Raw genomic sequence first — 14,374 nt, forward strand, 5'->3', positions numbered from 1 at the left:
TGATGGGGAGGGAAGGAACTGGTGAGTGAGCAGGACTGAGAGGCATGCTTTGACTCTTGACTATAGCATTGACCAGTGGGAAGTGGCAGAAGTATAATATATAGAAAAACATAAGTTGTAGTTGACAAAAAAAGTGACACCTGAAGAATCAGGACCAACTCCACCATCCACTGCTGTGTGAACCTTACCAGTCCAAGCAGGCTCCGTGATATCAGCCCAGACCCCGACCCAGGGCCTGAATTCACGAACCATCAGACCATGACCTGAGCCCAAATCAAGAGTCAGATGCTTAACCGGATGCTTAACTGACTGAGCCACCCAGGTGCCCCTGCATTTATTTGTTGGAGAAATGAAGTTCTTAGTTCTATTCTATAGAATAGTCCAAATTCTGGATTTGGCTAATCAACGTTTATTTGTTTTTTTTTTGGGACAGAGAGAAACAGAGCATGAACGGGGGAGGGGCAGAGAGAGAGAGGGAGACACAGAATCGGAAACAGGCTCCAGGCTCTGAGCCATCAGCCCAGAGCCTGACGCGGGGCTCGAACTCACGGACCGCGAGATCGTGACCTGGCTGAAGTCGGACGCTTAACCGACTGCGCCACCCAGGCGCCCCTGGATTTGGCTAATCACATACTTGGGGTGCCTTTTAACATGTTTCTCTAGCCTCTGTGTTTCCTATGAACTGGTAGTAGATATATAGAGCTTCGGTGAGATTCATGTTGTGATTGCTGTTGTTTTTGGCAAGAGTACATTGTCTGGATATATTGTTTCCATAGGGGTTACAAAATAGTGATTTTTCTGATTCTTTTATTTCTACCAAATTTCTGAAGTAGAATTATTCTATCAAGTTAGAACTTTATTTCATCAGCTCTGTGTTTCCCCCGAAACATAGTTGCTATAAGAAGGGCAGGGTAAAGACTTGATTTTTGATCCTTCTTATTTTCCAGTTCTCAGAATAATGAGCTTTGTGCCCTATATGACCAGTGAATTTTTTTGTTTTTGTTTTTGTTTCCAGAATCACCATGAACTCAAGGATTTTTATGTATTTTATTTCAACTCATTGCAGTCATTGTTATTTTGACGCTCAAATTTTCGTGTCTTTGGCTAGTGGAAGCCCTTTCAAGTTGGTTGCTGTGTCTTTCTAACTCCATTGTTCTGTGATATCATCTTTCCTTTTTGGCACAGGCCATATTTCAGGCTTTCCTTGAACTTTCCCCCATGCTATTGTTGGAATCTGGAACTCTGTTTCTCCAGGAAACCCTATTTCCTTTTATTGGGAAATAATTGAGATTACAATATGGCAGTAGGGCACTAGTTGCTATTGGGCCAACACATTTTTCTCAATAGGTTTTAATAACCACTAGATTCTGTCTGGTTTATTCTTAATGTGTACTTTTTAATGTGTTTGAATTATTTATTTATTTTTTTAAGTTTATTTATTTTGAGAGAGATAGTGTGTGCACACACAGAGGAAGAGCAGAGAGAGAACTAGAGAGAGAATCCCAAACAGGCAACATACTCATTGTGGAGCCCGATGCCAGGGCTCCATCCCAGGACCATGAGATCATGACCTAAGCCGAAGTCAAGAGTTGGCTGCTAAACTGACTGAGCCACCTGGGAGCCCCTGAATTGTTTAATTTTTTTATAAAAAAATTTTTTTTTTACAAATGAAAAATTCTGTTTAATTATATTTAAGTATTTCTCAATGTGTCCAAAATTGTTTACAAGTTTTCCTTGTATTTATAACAAATCTGAATAGAAAATTTTAATAAAATGTAGGTCTAATTTAAGAAAACTTTAAATGAACCATTCATGTTTAAACTCTAATATCAGTTATTTCTTGGCAGTTAGTAATTTTCTGTCAAATAATTATTCCAGGTTCATATTTAACCTTTAGTGTTACGCTTTTATCCCGAGACTGCATAAGAATATGCAAATTTAATGAAGAGAATGGTTTTTTTAGACACAGTGAAAATCTTCCAGTTTAGAAGGTTCTCACCTTGGATAAATAGGCACTTTTAGCCTCTAGGAGTATTTAATAAGGTGATTCTTAAATTTGCTCTGTATCCAAAGCATCTGAAGATCTTGTCAAAAGGAAAAGGATTTCCCACTCAGAGACTTAACAGATTCAGAGTCTGTGAGCTGCCTTCTTCAGCTTTCTTGGTCATTCTAATGCACACACAAGTTTGAGAGCAAATCCTTTAGATCGTTCTTGAATCAAGAGACTTTACAGTTTCTTCCTTGTCAGTCCTCTTTTTTTAATTTAATTTAATTTTTTTATTTTTAAAAATTTACACCCAAATTAGTTAGCATATAGTGCAACAGGAGTAGATTCCTTAGTGCCCCTTACCCATTTAGCCCATCCCCCCCCTCCCCACACTCCTCCAGTAACCCTCAGTTTGTTCTCCATAAATATGAGTCTCTTCTGTTTTGTCCCCCTCCCTGTTTTTATATTATTTTTGTTTCCATTCCCTTATGTTCATCTGTTTTGTCTCTTAAAGTCCTCATGTGAGTGAAGTCATATGATTTTTGTCTTTCTCTTAGCATAATACCCTCCAGTTCCATTCATGTAGTTGAAAATGGCAAGATTTCATTCTTTTTGATTGCCAAGTAATACTCCATTGTGTGTGTGTGTGCATATATATATATATGCACCACATCTTCTTATCCATTCATCCATTGATGGACATTTGGGCTCTTTCCATACTTTGGCTATTGTTGATAGTGCTGCTGTAAACATGGGGTGCATCTGAATTATTTTTTTTTTATAAAAAAAATTTTTTTTAATCTTAATTTATTTTTGAGAGAGAGTGGGAGACACAGAATCTGAAGTAGGCTCCAGGCTCCGAGCTGTCAGCACAGAGCCTGATGCAGGGCTCGAACTCATGGACAGTGAGATCATGAAGTTGGATGCTTAACTGACTGAGCCACGTAGGTGCTCCTGAATTGTTTATTTTCAAAAATACATTGTGTTGGGGGCTCAGTCGGTTAAGCATCTGACTTTGGCTCAGGTCATTATCTCTCACTTTGTGGGTTCGAGCCCCACATTGGGCTCTGTGCTGATAGCTCAGAGCCTGGAGCCTTCTGTCTCTCTCTCTCTCTCTCTCTCTGTGTGTGTGTGTCCCTCCCCTCCATTCATGTGCGTGCGCGCGCGCTCTCTCTCTCTCTCTCTCAAAAATAAATAAATAAAACATTAAAAAAAAATAGGGTCACCTGGGTGGCTCAGTTGGTTAAGCGTCTGACTTAGGCTCAGGTCATGATCTCATGGTTTGTGCTGACAGCGTAGAGCCTGGAGCCTGCTTCAGATTCTGTCTCTCTTTCTCTCTGCCTCTCCCCCACTTGAGCTCTGTCTGCCTGTCTGTCTCTCTCTCAAAAATGAATAAAAAATAAATAAAATAAAAATACATTTGTGTTCCCTTTTAAATTGCAAGCTATTTAAAGAATTATATATACTTAAACTTGACATATATATTATGTTCAGGAGCAAAATGGTAACACCAATTAGCTTTGTATTTGGTGATAGCATACATTTGTAAATGGCGATATGAGAGAGTAAGAAAAATAACTTCTATTTCTGGTAATTTTCTTTATAAAGTTTTTTTTTTTTTTGGTAAGTAAAAAAAAAAAAGTTTAGATGATCACAGCTTAGATTCTCCAAACCATGTTGGATAGAGATTTAACTCTTTATTGTTATAAAAAACAGTCACTTGGATCTTCCAGAAAATCATTTCTATTTGGTTTAGAAGTTTTTTATTTTTGGATATAGGTGGTTCTACTGTTTTGGGAATTCAAGAGTATTATAAAATTACTATGTTTTATACTTAGTATATCTTTTCATCAAAGAAGCTTTCTTGGATCTTTAAAAGTTTAGATTTTGTTTATTTGCTTCTAATTACTATATAACGATGTACCTAAGCATAAAATAGTTTTTTCTTTAAAAGTATCCTACAGATCAGATTTCTCACTAATTCTCATGTGAAAGTGCCTTCCATAATGTGTTCAATCTAATGAAGTTTATGGTGTTTAAAAATCACTGCTTAAATGAATGAGTGACTTAGAAAGTTGTCTAGCTTTCCTGCCCCATTTTAACTCTACTTCATTCTGTGAATGAAATAAAGCATCATCTTATCTCTTGTACTCTTTCATTATGCACCAACTTGAGTAAAACTGAAGTTTTTCTCTTTATCTTAGATGAGAAGATAATTTATAAACTAAGTTTTTTCTCCTCTAGATTCTCTAAAAGCAAGTATGGAAAGATCCTATTAATATCAAAAAATAATAGGGGGTGCCTGGCTAGTTCATTTGGTTATAGCACATGACTCTTGATCTCAAGGTTGTGAGTTCAAATCCCACATTGGGCATGGAGGCTACTTAAAAAAGTAGAGTAAATGCCATTGTTTGATAATCAAGTAATTTTATTATTTTTATTTTTATTATTCTCAGTTGAAATAGCTGGGAATTAATTTTTCTTGCCCCACATAAATGTAGAGGAAAACTACTTTGGTATAGCCCTTAAAAAGGAATTGATTTTGTTTTGACTTCTGGGGAAATTTTTTCACTCTGTTATATTGGTCTTGCATTTTATTTTTGCCTTGGAGACTGCAGAGCACAAGCTGAGAGTTGGGAAGAAGGATTGCTAGTACGGAAGAGCAGCAGTACCTCTTCTGCCCTCCTGCTTGAAGTCTCTAGCTTCTGCTGCAAAGTATGACTACTCCCTTTCCCCAGTTGTAAGAATGAGAGACAACGTCTTTTTTGGATTAGACTACTGGTCTGTCCAGTATAGAAGACTGTCTGTGAAAGTTACTCCAAAGTGCTTGCCCTCATCAAGGTGCATCTGTACCATCAAAGGGTGTTAGAAGATCTCTGATAACTCCTTTTGTGGGAGAACAGAGTAATTGAACTCTGGGACTAAAAGGTTAGAGATAAACCCTCACCCTTTATTATATCATCTACCCATTTATTAACCTGTCATCTGCTCTTTTGTTTATTTCATCTGGTACTTCTTTTCCCTAAAGTAATTTTTGCTTGCCCTGGTTAAGGTTCATTTGTTCCATCAAAGATGTGTTAGGAGATCTCTGAGAACTTTATCTGTTCAGTGCATTTATTTTAATATTCTCTACTTGAAAGATTTAACATTATCTGCCAGCTTGGGGATTTGTCTATTCATTACTCTGGACATATAGAAATAGAATAGTTCTAGGTTATTTAAGGAGCAGAGTTCCATTTTCTTGAAAGGGAATATAATGTATATATGTTTGTCTTTGTATATACATATGCACATATAGTTATATGTGCTTTATAAGCACAATGAAAGTCTGGAATCATACAGAGCTCAAGAAGCCATTGGAAATGGTTATGTTTGGGTATTGGCATTAGGAGGGACCGGGAAAGGAGAGGATCTTTTACTGTAAAGCTTTTCATATCCCTCAGTGCTTAAGAAATTGAAAAGAATTATGCAAATCTTTCTTTTATAGTAAAAATGTAGTATAATGATAATAAATATCTTCGGAATCCATTCTTACTCTTTATCTACTGTTTACATTTCTGAATGATTGAAAATACATGGTGAATTAATGAAGTGTAGTGTGATATAATAAAAAAAAACTGTTTTGTGTTATGAACTTGCTTTATAAACGGTTAGTAATACCTTATTTGTGGAGAGATCTGTAGAGTGTTTGAGAGCTGACTATATGCTAGGAGTTGGGGTACTGAATGCTAGGCTCATTCATACTTATCTTGTTTTACTATCTTCTGTCCAGTTCGTGTGTAAGACCTCGCTCTTTTTTTTTTTACAACCCTTTTTAAGGGTGTAAGTATTCACAGTACAAGATTTAAAAATCAAACAGAAGAATAAAGTAAAAAGTAAGTTTGCTTTCTCTTAGCCCCTCACTCTCCTCCAAAATTAACCATTGTTACTAGTTTCTTTTGTTTTTTCCAGAAATAGTACATATTATAATCAGCTATTTATCTGTCTTTACGCATGCATATATATAATCATGTGATATATATTCTATATATAAATCATGGAATCATAATCATTTATAAAATCCTTTGATTACATATGACATGACTTTTTGCGTGTGTGTATGTAAAATTTCCCTCTCTTACCCATATGCCTCCACAATACGTGCAATCATATTGTATATATATTTGTTCTGCAACTTAACATGACCCCTAAGATTCAGGCAGTAACACTCATTTTTTATGCACCTTTATGTTCTGCAGCAGGAATAATTGTTCAAACATACTGATTGCATCGTAGCATTCCCAACCTTTGCTAAAACAATTCAGGGGCTTCCTTTTCTCAGGTAAAGTCCAGCCACCTTAACCTGGCATACAAGACCTTGAATTGGTTCCTGCCTGCTTTGCTTGCCTCTTGAAACTCTTGGTTTAGACTTGGAGTGTTGGTCATCCTCCAACTTTTTTCAGTTTTTTAAACAGTTTATAACCTCTTCTCTGCAATCTACTTCCTCTGTTTTGTACTTTGGATAACTCCTACTTTTTTTTTCTTCTTTTAACAAATTTCTAACAGTCGTAGCATTTACAAAAATCCACAAGTAAAATAAGATTTAAAGAAATAAAGCAAAGTACAATTAAAAACTTCACTTTTTTCATAAGCATATAATATCCAAAAGAATATATGCTTAAAAAATGTGATTCTACTGGCTTACTTATTTCCTTTTTCACAATAAAGTTAATATAGGATTTGCTTATTTTTAATTTTTAATTTTGTATAATCAAAGTTATATAAATAGATTCAGTAATTAGTTCCTCAAAGTTATTATGAAAAGCAGTAGTCCAGGTTCTGGTTCCAGATAAGATGGAGTAAGCACACTTCACCCTGTCTCTCCCACTGAATGCAGCTATAAAACCTGGACAGAGTGCTTGGAGTGGCTATTTGAGGACTCTGAAAAATAAATAGTAGGAGGCAGATTGGGGAAGAAGACCAGAATTCAAAGTACCACTGAACCGGCGGTGAGTTTACCATTTCTTTCCTTCCAGTATGCCCCAGCCTGAACTTAATGTATCCTGAAACTTGGAAGTGAGCATTATTAACACGACAGAAAAACTACCAGGAGAAGCCCTCTAGTTCTGACTCAAGGAGCTCCGGGCAGGGGTCTCCTAATGCTCAGAGAAAATGTGGCAATACCGCATCATTCTTTTTTTCTTCTTTTTTTCCTTTTCTTCATTTTCTTGCACCCCAGGCCTCAAGCAGTCCTTGGGAGCAGCTGCAGTGGCCTCAGTGGGGGCAGGCAGGAGCCTAAATCTCAGAGGGAGGGGAAGTTTCCTCTCAGATTGGAAGAGCTCTGGTCTCAAGAGAGTGAGGTAAATCCCATGGCTTTTCTGCTCCCTCTGCTCTTTTTTTGTTGCTTGGCCCAGTCTTGAGGAGTACATGGCAGAGTGGGGTTAATGAAGCCTCAATTTTCTGCTGGAAAGCTGGAAAAGGAGAGCCCCGGGGAACCAAGAGATTGCAAGAAAATGAGGAGTTTGGGAAACTGACTACTTAAAGTTACTTATGGAATCATGAGTTGACTTCCAAGCTGTACCTACCTGAGTCTGATCCTAAACAGCATACAGAAACATTGAGGACTGAAATACGGGATAGACCACCCCTTAACTCCCAAACTAGACACTACGTGGGACAGTTATAAAACACATTCAGTATGACTCCAGAGGGTTTGAAAACTGAATTGAAATTGGAAATAGAACCCACAGGAGGCTGGTCAGAACTTGAAATGTGAACCCAACTGGTCAGTTATTGTCCAAAACAAAAACACCAACATTCTTAGTGGGACTTAAATAGGACCCAGAGTATCATAAAGTAATATTCCAAGTGTCCAGAATACAATCTAGAATTACTCAGCTTAAAAAGAATCAGAAATATTGAACTCACATGGGAAAAGACACCTGACAGATGGTGATCACACATATGCTAAAATTATCTGAAAAACAGTTTTAAAATCAGCTGTTATAACCATGTTCCAGGATTGAGCGAGAAGATAGAAAGTCTCCACAAAGAAATAGAAGATATGAAGAACTAAATGGAGAATTTAGAACTAAGAAATACAATAATGGAAATGAAAACTCATTAAATCAGCTCAATAGCAGAGTAGACATGACAATGAAAGAGTCAGTGCACTTGAAAATAGATAAACAGAAATGATGCAATTTGAAAACAGAGGAAAACAGTTAAAAATAAAGAAATACACAGCCTCAGGGACCTACGAGACTATGATAAACTCTTAAATTTGTATCATCAGAGACCCAGAATGAGAAGAGAATGAGTGTGGTCCATCAAAAATACTTGAAGAAATAATGACATAGAGATTGGAAAGAAGACATAAAACTGTCCCTATTTGCAGATGGCATAATCATCTATGTAGAAAATCCCAAGGAATCCACAAAAAAATTCCTAAAGTAGTGAGTTTAGCAAGTGATTCATGGTCAACTCAGAAAAAGCAATCATATTTCTATATGCTAGTGATAAACAATTAAAAACTGAGTTTAAAAAACTTTACGTAGCTCCCCCAAAATGAAACACTCAGCTATAAATGTGACAAAATATGTGTAAGATCTCTATGCTGAGAATTATAAAACCCTGATTCAAAAAAAGAAAAGATTTAAGTAAATGGAGAAATACGTTGTATTCATGAATTTGAAGAATCGCGATAGTAATGATGGTGGTTTTCCCCAAATGATCTATAGATTTAAAGCAGTATTGATAAAAAAAAAATCCCAACAGCACTCTGCCTAGTTATAAACTGATTCTACAATTTCTAAAGAAAGGCAAAGGACCTAGAATAGCCAAAACAATTTTGAAAAAGAAAAATGTTGGAAAAAATGAAACTACATGATTTATTTTTTTTTTTTTAATTTTTTTTTTTCAACGTTTACTTATTTTTGGGACAGAGAGAGAGACAGAGCATGAACGGGCGAGGGGCAGAGAGAGAGGGAGACACAGAATCGGAAACAGGCTCCAGGCTCTGAGCCATCAGCCCAGAGCCTGACGCGGGGCTCGAACTCACGGACCGCGAGATCGTGACCTGGCTGAAGTTGGACGCTTAACCGACTGCGCCACCCAGGCGCCCCTGAAACTACATGATTTAAAAACAGCATGATGCTATCATAATCAAGACTTTATTGGCAAAGGAAAGAGCTGTAGCTCAATGAGATAGAATAGAGATTCCAGAAATAGGCCCACACAAATATGGCCAATAATTTTTTATAAAGTTGCAAAATGGAAAAGGAATAATCTTTTCAATAAGTGGCGTTGGAATAATTGGACATCAACATAAAAAAATAATGAACCCTGATCTAAACCAAACATATTATACAAAAATGAACTTAAAATGTACCACACATGTAAATTTGAGACATAAAGGTATATAGCTTTTAGAAGAAAACGAGAAAATCTGTGTCCTGAGTGTAGACAAGAAGTTCTTTGACATGAGACCAAAAGCATGATTCATGAAAGAAGAAATCGATGAATTGGAGTTTATCAAATGAAAAACATTGCTTGTGAAGATGCTACTAAGAGAATGAAAAGGCAAATTATAGGCTGGAAGAAAATACTAGCAAGTCATATACCTGCAAAGGACTTCTATTTGGAATATGTAAAGAACTTTGAAAACTCAATGGTAAGAAAATAAGCCATTTAAAAATGTTTAATAGGCTTTGGCAAAGGGGATATAGAGTGGCAGATCAGCTCATGGAAAGATGTTTAGCATAACTAGCTATTAGGAGAATGCAAATTAAAACCATGGTGAGTTACCATTGCACATCCATTACGATGGCTTAAATTAAAACTGTTAACTGTACTAAATACTGAGGAGGATGTGGAGCAACTGGAACTCTCACATTGTTGGTGGAGTTGCAAAATGATGCAGTTCTTCTAGAAAGCAATTAAACAGATACTTACAAAAGTTAAATATGAATTTACTGTGTGATCCATCAATCCTACCCATAGGCATTTACCCTTGAGCAATAAAAATTTGTGTTCATATAAAAGCAGATACAAGAATATTTATATCACCTCTATTCTTGTCAAAAATGTATAATTCAAAGAGTGAATGGATAAATCAAGGGTGGTAAATCCATACGGTGGAATACTGTTTGGCAATAAAAAAGTATGAACTCCTAATTCTCACAACTCCTGATTTCCTCTTCTTAGGGGAGTCTCTCCAGGGACCTCCTAGTCAGCTCCAGTCAGGCATTTTTGATCTGTTCACAAGTATCATCCTTGGATCACACCTCAATGTCTCCATGGGGATTCCCTTTGCTTCTTTTATATTGTATGCCTAGTTGAATCCCTTTTCTTTTGTGTTTATTCTCATTTAGTGAAGCACTTCTACTAGCTCCCTGAGTAAAGGATGCATGGGAGGTATGTGTTTGGGACCTCTCTTGCATGTCTGGAAGTGTTTTTATCCTACTCTGATGTTCAAATGAAAAACTGGCTGGATTTAGAATTCTGTATGGAAAATAATTTTGCTTCCAAAATTTGTCTTCATACTCACTGTAGTGGTTAAGTATAATTCTATTATGATTCTTGTCACTTTGGCAATATCTAATTTTTTTCTCTTTTTCCCCCAGGGTTTTTCAATTTCATGATGATATGCCATGGTATGGGTGTGTTTTAATCTAGTATGCCTGTTTGTGTGCTTTTTTTAAACTTGTGATCTGAAGGTTTCTTTTGGGAAGTTTTCTTGAATTATTTTGTTGATGGTTTCCACCCCCTTCATTATTATTATTATTATTATTATTATTATTATTATTATTTTCCTCATACTGGGCCTTGGAATGGTTCCCTAATTCTTGGTTTCTTCTCTCTTATTTTTACATATGCTTGTTTGTACATATCTGTGATAGACAAGTACATTTTTTAAGTAGGGTAATGAAATTGTGCTTATTTTATTCATTCTAACCACAAAAGCCTGGTAGTTTTAAATTGGCAGTTGTGATAGAATAGAGAGTTTTGTTTAAAAGGTAGAATTCCCTGTGATGGCTATCTAGATTGAAGAGATGGAAACTTTTGCCTTTGACTCCTGGTGAGCTACTATAACCTAGGTAATTGTTGATGGGCAGCCTCGTGAGTGCTAAGAGGAGCCTTTGTTCCTTAAACTCCTTGGCTCAATTTTTTTCTAGGGACTTGGTTTAGAGGGCTCACCACTTTTGTTTTGTTTTGTTTTGTTTTGTTTTACCGATAGGTTAACTCAGTCAAGCTCTAAGCTCTGTGATGCATTCTAATCCATCGAATCTATTGATTTCTCACAGTGCTTATTCTTTGTTCTTAGAAGCTGTCATTTGATCTCATATTGTCATATTGTATAGTGAGTTCATTTCTTTCAACAAAATTGTAGATTCTTTGAGGACAGGACCTATGTCTTTTATTTTTCTGTCTTCCTTGGTATAAGTACTTCATGAACTGTTTTTGTTAGGTTGGGTGTGGTTTGTTTGGTGGTGGTGCAAATGGGTAAATAAGAGGAGTAAATGATAGGTGGGTAAGGAAGCTAGGACTGATTTTCTTGTGTCTTTGGCAGTACAGTAGCCCAGCTTTGCAGAATCCCAGTATTTGCTAGTTTGCCACTGAGCTGGAATTTATTCTTTAAGTTACAGAGCATCCCCATTATTGGGTTTGGGATACTTTTAACTCAGCTCTTCACTTTATTACTAAATGGCTTTTTTATTTTGAAAGGAAAATGATTGATGCCTCTTTCTGATTTTTTTACTGTCTTCTATCATATAAAAATAACATACAGTTATTTGCCTTTTGCATGACATTATTATTCATTAATATTTAATGCTAGGATGTAGACCACCACACCATCACTTGCCATAGCTTTTTAAGCTCTTGGATTGAAAGCAAAGGTAGTAAATTATCATTTGAAATTGTAGGAACACCATTTGCAACTACGTGGATGGAACTGGAGGGTATTATGCTAAGTGAAATTAGTCAGAGAAAGACAAAAATGTTATGACTTCACTCATATGAGGACTTTAAGAGACAAAACAGATGAACATAAGGGAAAGGAAACAAAAATAATATAAAGACAGGGAGGGAGACAAAACAGAAGACACTCATAAATATGGAGAACAAACTGAGGGTTGCTGGAGGGGTGTGGGAGGGGGGATGGGCTAAATGGGTAAGGGTCATTAAGGAATCCTGAAATCATTGTTTCACTATATGCTAACTAATTTGGATGTGAATTTTAAAAAATAAAAAATAAAATTAAAAAAATTAAGTAAGAACAAGAAGATTCATTAGGTTTTATGCATTTATTTTAAAGTACCAGCATATCTATTTCTTTAAAAAAATATTTTGGACAGTAAGGAAGGGTTTGTCACTACTTGCCTTAGATGAGTAAAAATCCTTTTTAATATCACAATTAAAATCGGTGTTTAACTACCAGGGTTCCATCTTGCGTATAATATCCAAAGATAGTATCTACCTATTTAAATTAAGTCTACTTCTTACTGTCTTTTTCGGGTGGAGATATCACGGATTATTCCATTTTGCGCAGTTTAGTGACAGACCACAAACATTCCTTATTGGGTTATATTGGTCAAGAGCTAGAAAATTAAGAGAAGGACTTAGTGGTGGTATTTTGAAGGGTTGGTAAAGATTTGGTTTGTATATTCAGAATTCCTTTCCTCTCTTAAAGGATTTTTTTAACGTAAGAGACATATAAACACGAAGTTAAAATTGATTTGTTATATACTTCCATCCTATATTTTCTTGAGGTCAACCATCTATGACTTTTAGTGATCAGCGCTACCTTGCTGATTGTCTTCTTACTCTGCTTTCGTCTCTGCACCAGACTTGATCACTCTTTTTCAACTCTGGGAAACTTACTTTAATTTTCTTGCTTTTTCCCCTCAGGGCTTTGGTAGGTGACTAATTTGCTAATACCTGAAAATCTAATCCTGAATTTTAATTGGTTGATATTACCTCTTACAGTGATACTTAGATTTAAGAGTTGTATTTGATTTGAGGAAATGAGGTTGAGGGGAAAAATGTGAGCAAAAACCAAAGTAGCACATTTGAGAAGGAGAATAAAAAAAGAAACTGGCTTCATTAGTGTGTATGATACATGTTGAAGAACTGAGGTTTGGTAAGTAATGTAGAATTAATTGTGAATTCCAGGTTCACCATTTCATTGCATTGCATTGCATTGCATTTATTTTTCCAGAAAATAAATGTTTAAAAACTTTTAATCCCAGTACAATAACATAGAGCATTATATTAGTTTCAGGTGTACGATATAATGATTCAACAATTATATATATTACTCCGTGCTCGTCATAATAAGTATACTCTTAATCTCCTTCACCTCTTTCACCTGCCCTCCCCCCACCCCCCCCCCCACCATCTACTTCTTCTCTGGTAACCACCAGTTTGTTGTCTGTAGTTAACAGTTCATTTTTTGTTTGTTTGTCTCCTTTTTTTTCTTTGTTTCTTTGCTTTGTTTCTTTAATTCCACATATGTGTGAAATCATATGGTATTTACCTGTCTCCGGTTGACTTCTTTCACTTAGCATTATATCCTCTAGATCCATCCACATTTTTGCAAATGGCAAGATTTTATTCTTTTTTATGGCTAGGTAATATTCCATTGTGCACATGCATACATGTGTGCATGTGTGTGTGTATCTTATATCTTCTTCATCCATTCATCTGTCGATACACACTTGGGTTGCTGCCATAATTTGGCTATTGTAACTAATGCTGCAATAAACATAGTGGTGCATACATCTTTTCGAATTAGTGTTTTTGTATTCTTTGGGTAAATACCCAGTAGTGTGATTACTGGATTGTAGGGTGGTCCTAGTTTTAATTTTTTGAGGAACCTCCATACCGCTGTCCACAGTGGCTGCACCAGTTTGCATTCCCACCAACAGGTTCCTTTTTCTCCACATCCTTGTCAACACTTGTCGTTTCTTGTGTTGTTGATTTTAGCCATTCTAACAGTGTGATATCTCTTTATAATTTTGATTTGCATTTCCCTGATGGTTATTGATGTTGAGCATCTTTTCATGTGGGCTATCTATATGGCTTCCTTGGAGAAATGTCTGTTCATGTTTCTGACCGTTTTTAATTGAATTATTTGGGTTTTTTTTGGTGTTGAGTTGTATGTTTTTTACGTATTTTAGATAACTCCTTATTGGATATGTCATTTGCATATATCTTCTCCCATTTAGTAGGTTGCCTTAGTTTTATTTTTTCCTTTGCTGTGCAGAGATTTTAATTTTGATGTAGTCCCAGTAGTTTATTTTTGTTTTTGTTATCCTTGTCTTAAGAGAAGTTACTGCCTGTATGTTCTCTTCTAGGAATTTTATGGTTTCAGGTCTCACATTTAAGTCTTTAATCCATTTTGAG

At 36.0% G+C, this 14,374-nt stretch overlaps 1 protein-coding gene across 2 annotated transcripts in view; it reads left to right on the forward strand.

The window, feature by feature from the left end:
- The window catches only part of TTBK2 (tau tubulin kinase 2), a 136,138-nt gene that overhangs the window by 10,022 nt on the left and 111,742 nt on the right, over positions 1 to 14,374 (forward strand). The window contains exon 1 of one of the 2 annotated variants that reach the window (XM_047075229.1): positions 9,110 to 9,638. The exons of the other annotated variant lie outside the window; for it this stretch is intronic. The gene's annotated coding sequence lies outside the window, so the exon portion shown is untranslated. Of the gene's footprint in view, positions 1 to 9,109; positions 9,639 to 14,374 lie in introns of those variants that run through there. 2 annotated transcript variants of the gene reach the window in all.

Source organism: Lynx rufus, unplaced genomic scaffold (genome assembly GCF_022079265.1).
Source record: "Lynx rufus isolate CCGP_SWC_20201006 ecotype Redwood Valley unplaced genomic scaffold, mLynRuf1.p SCAF_13, whole genome shotgun sequence".
Classification (NCBI taxonomy): Eukaryota; Metazoa; Chordata; class Mammalia; order Carnivora; family Felidae; genus Lynx; species Lynx rufus.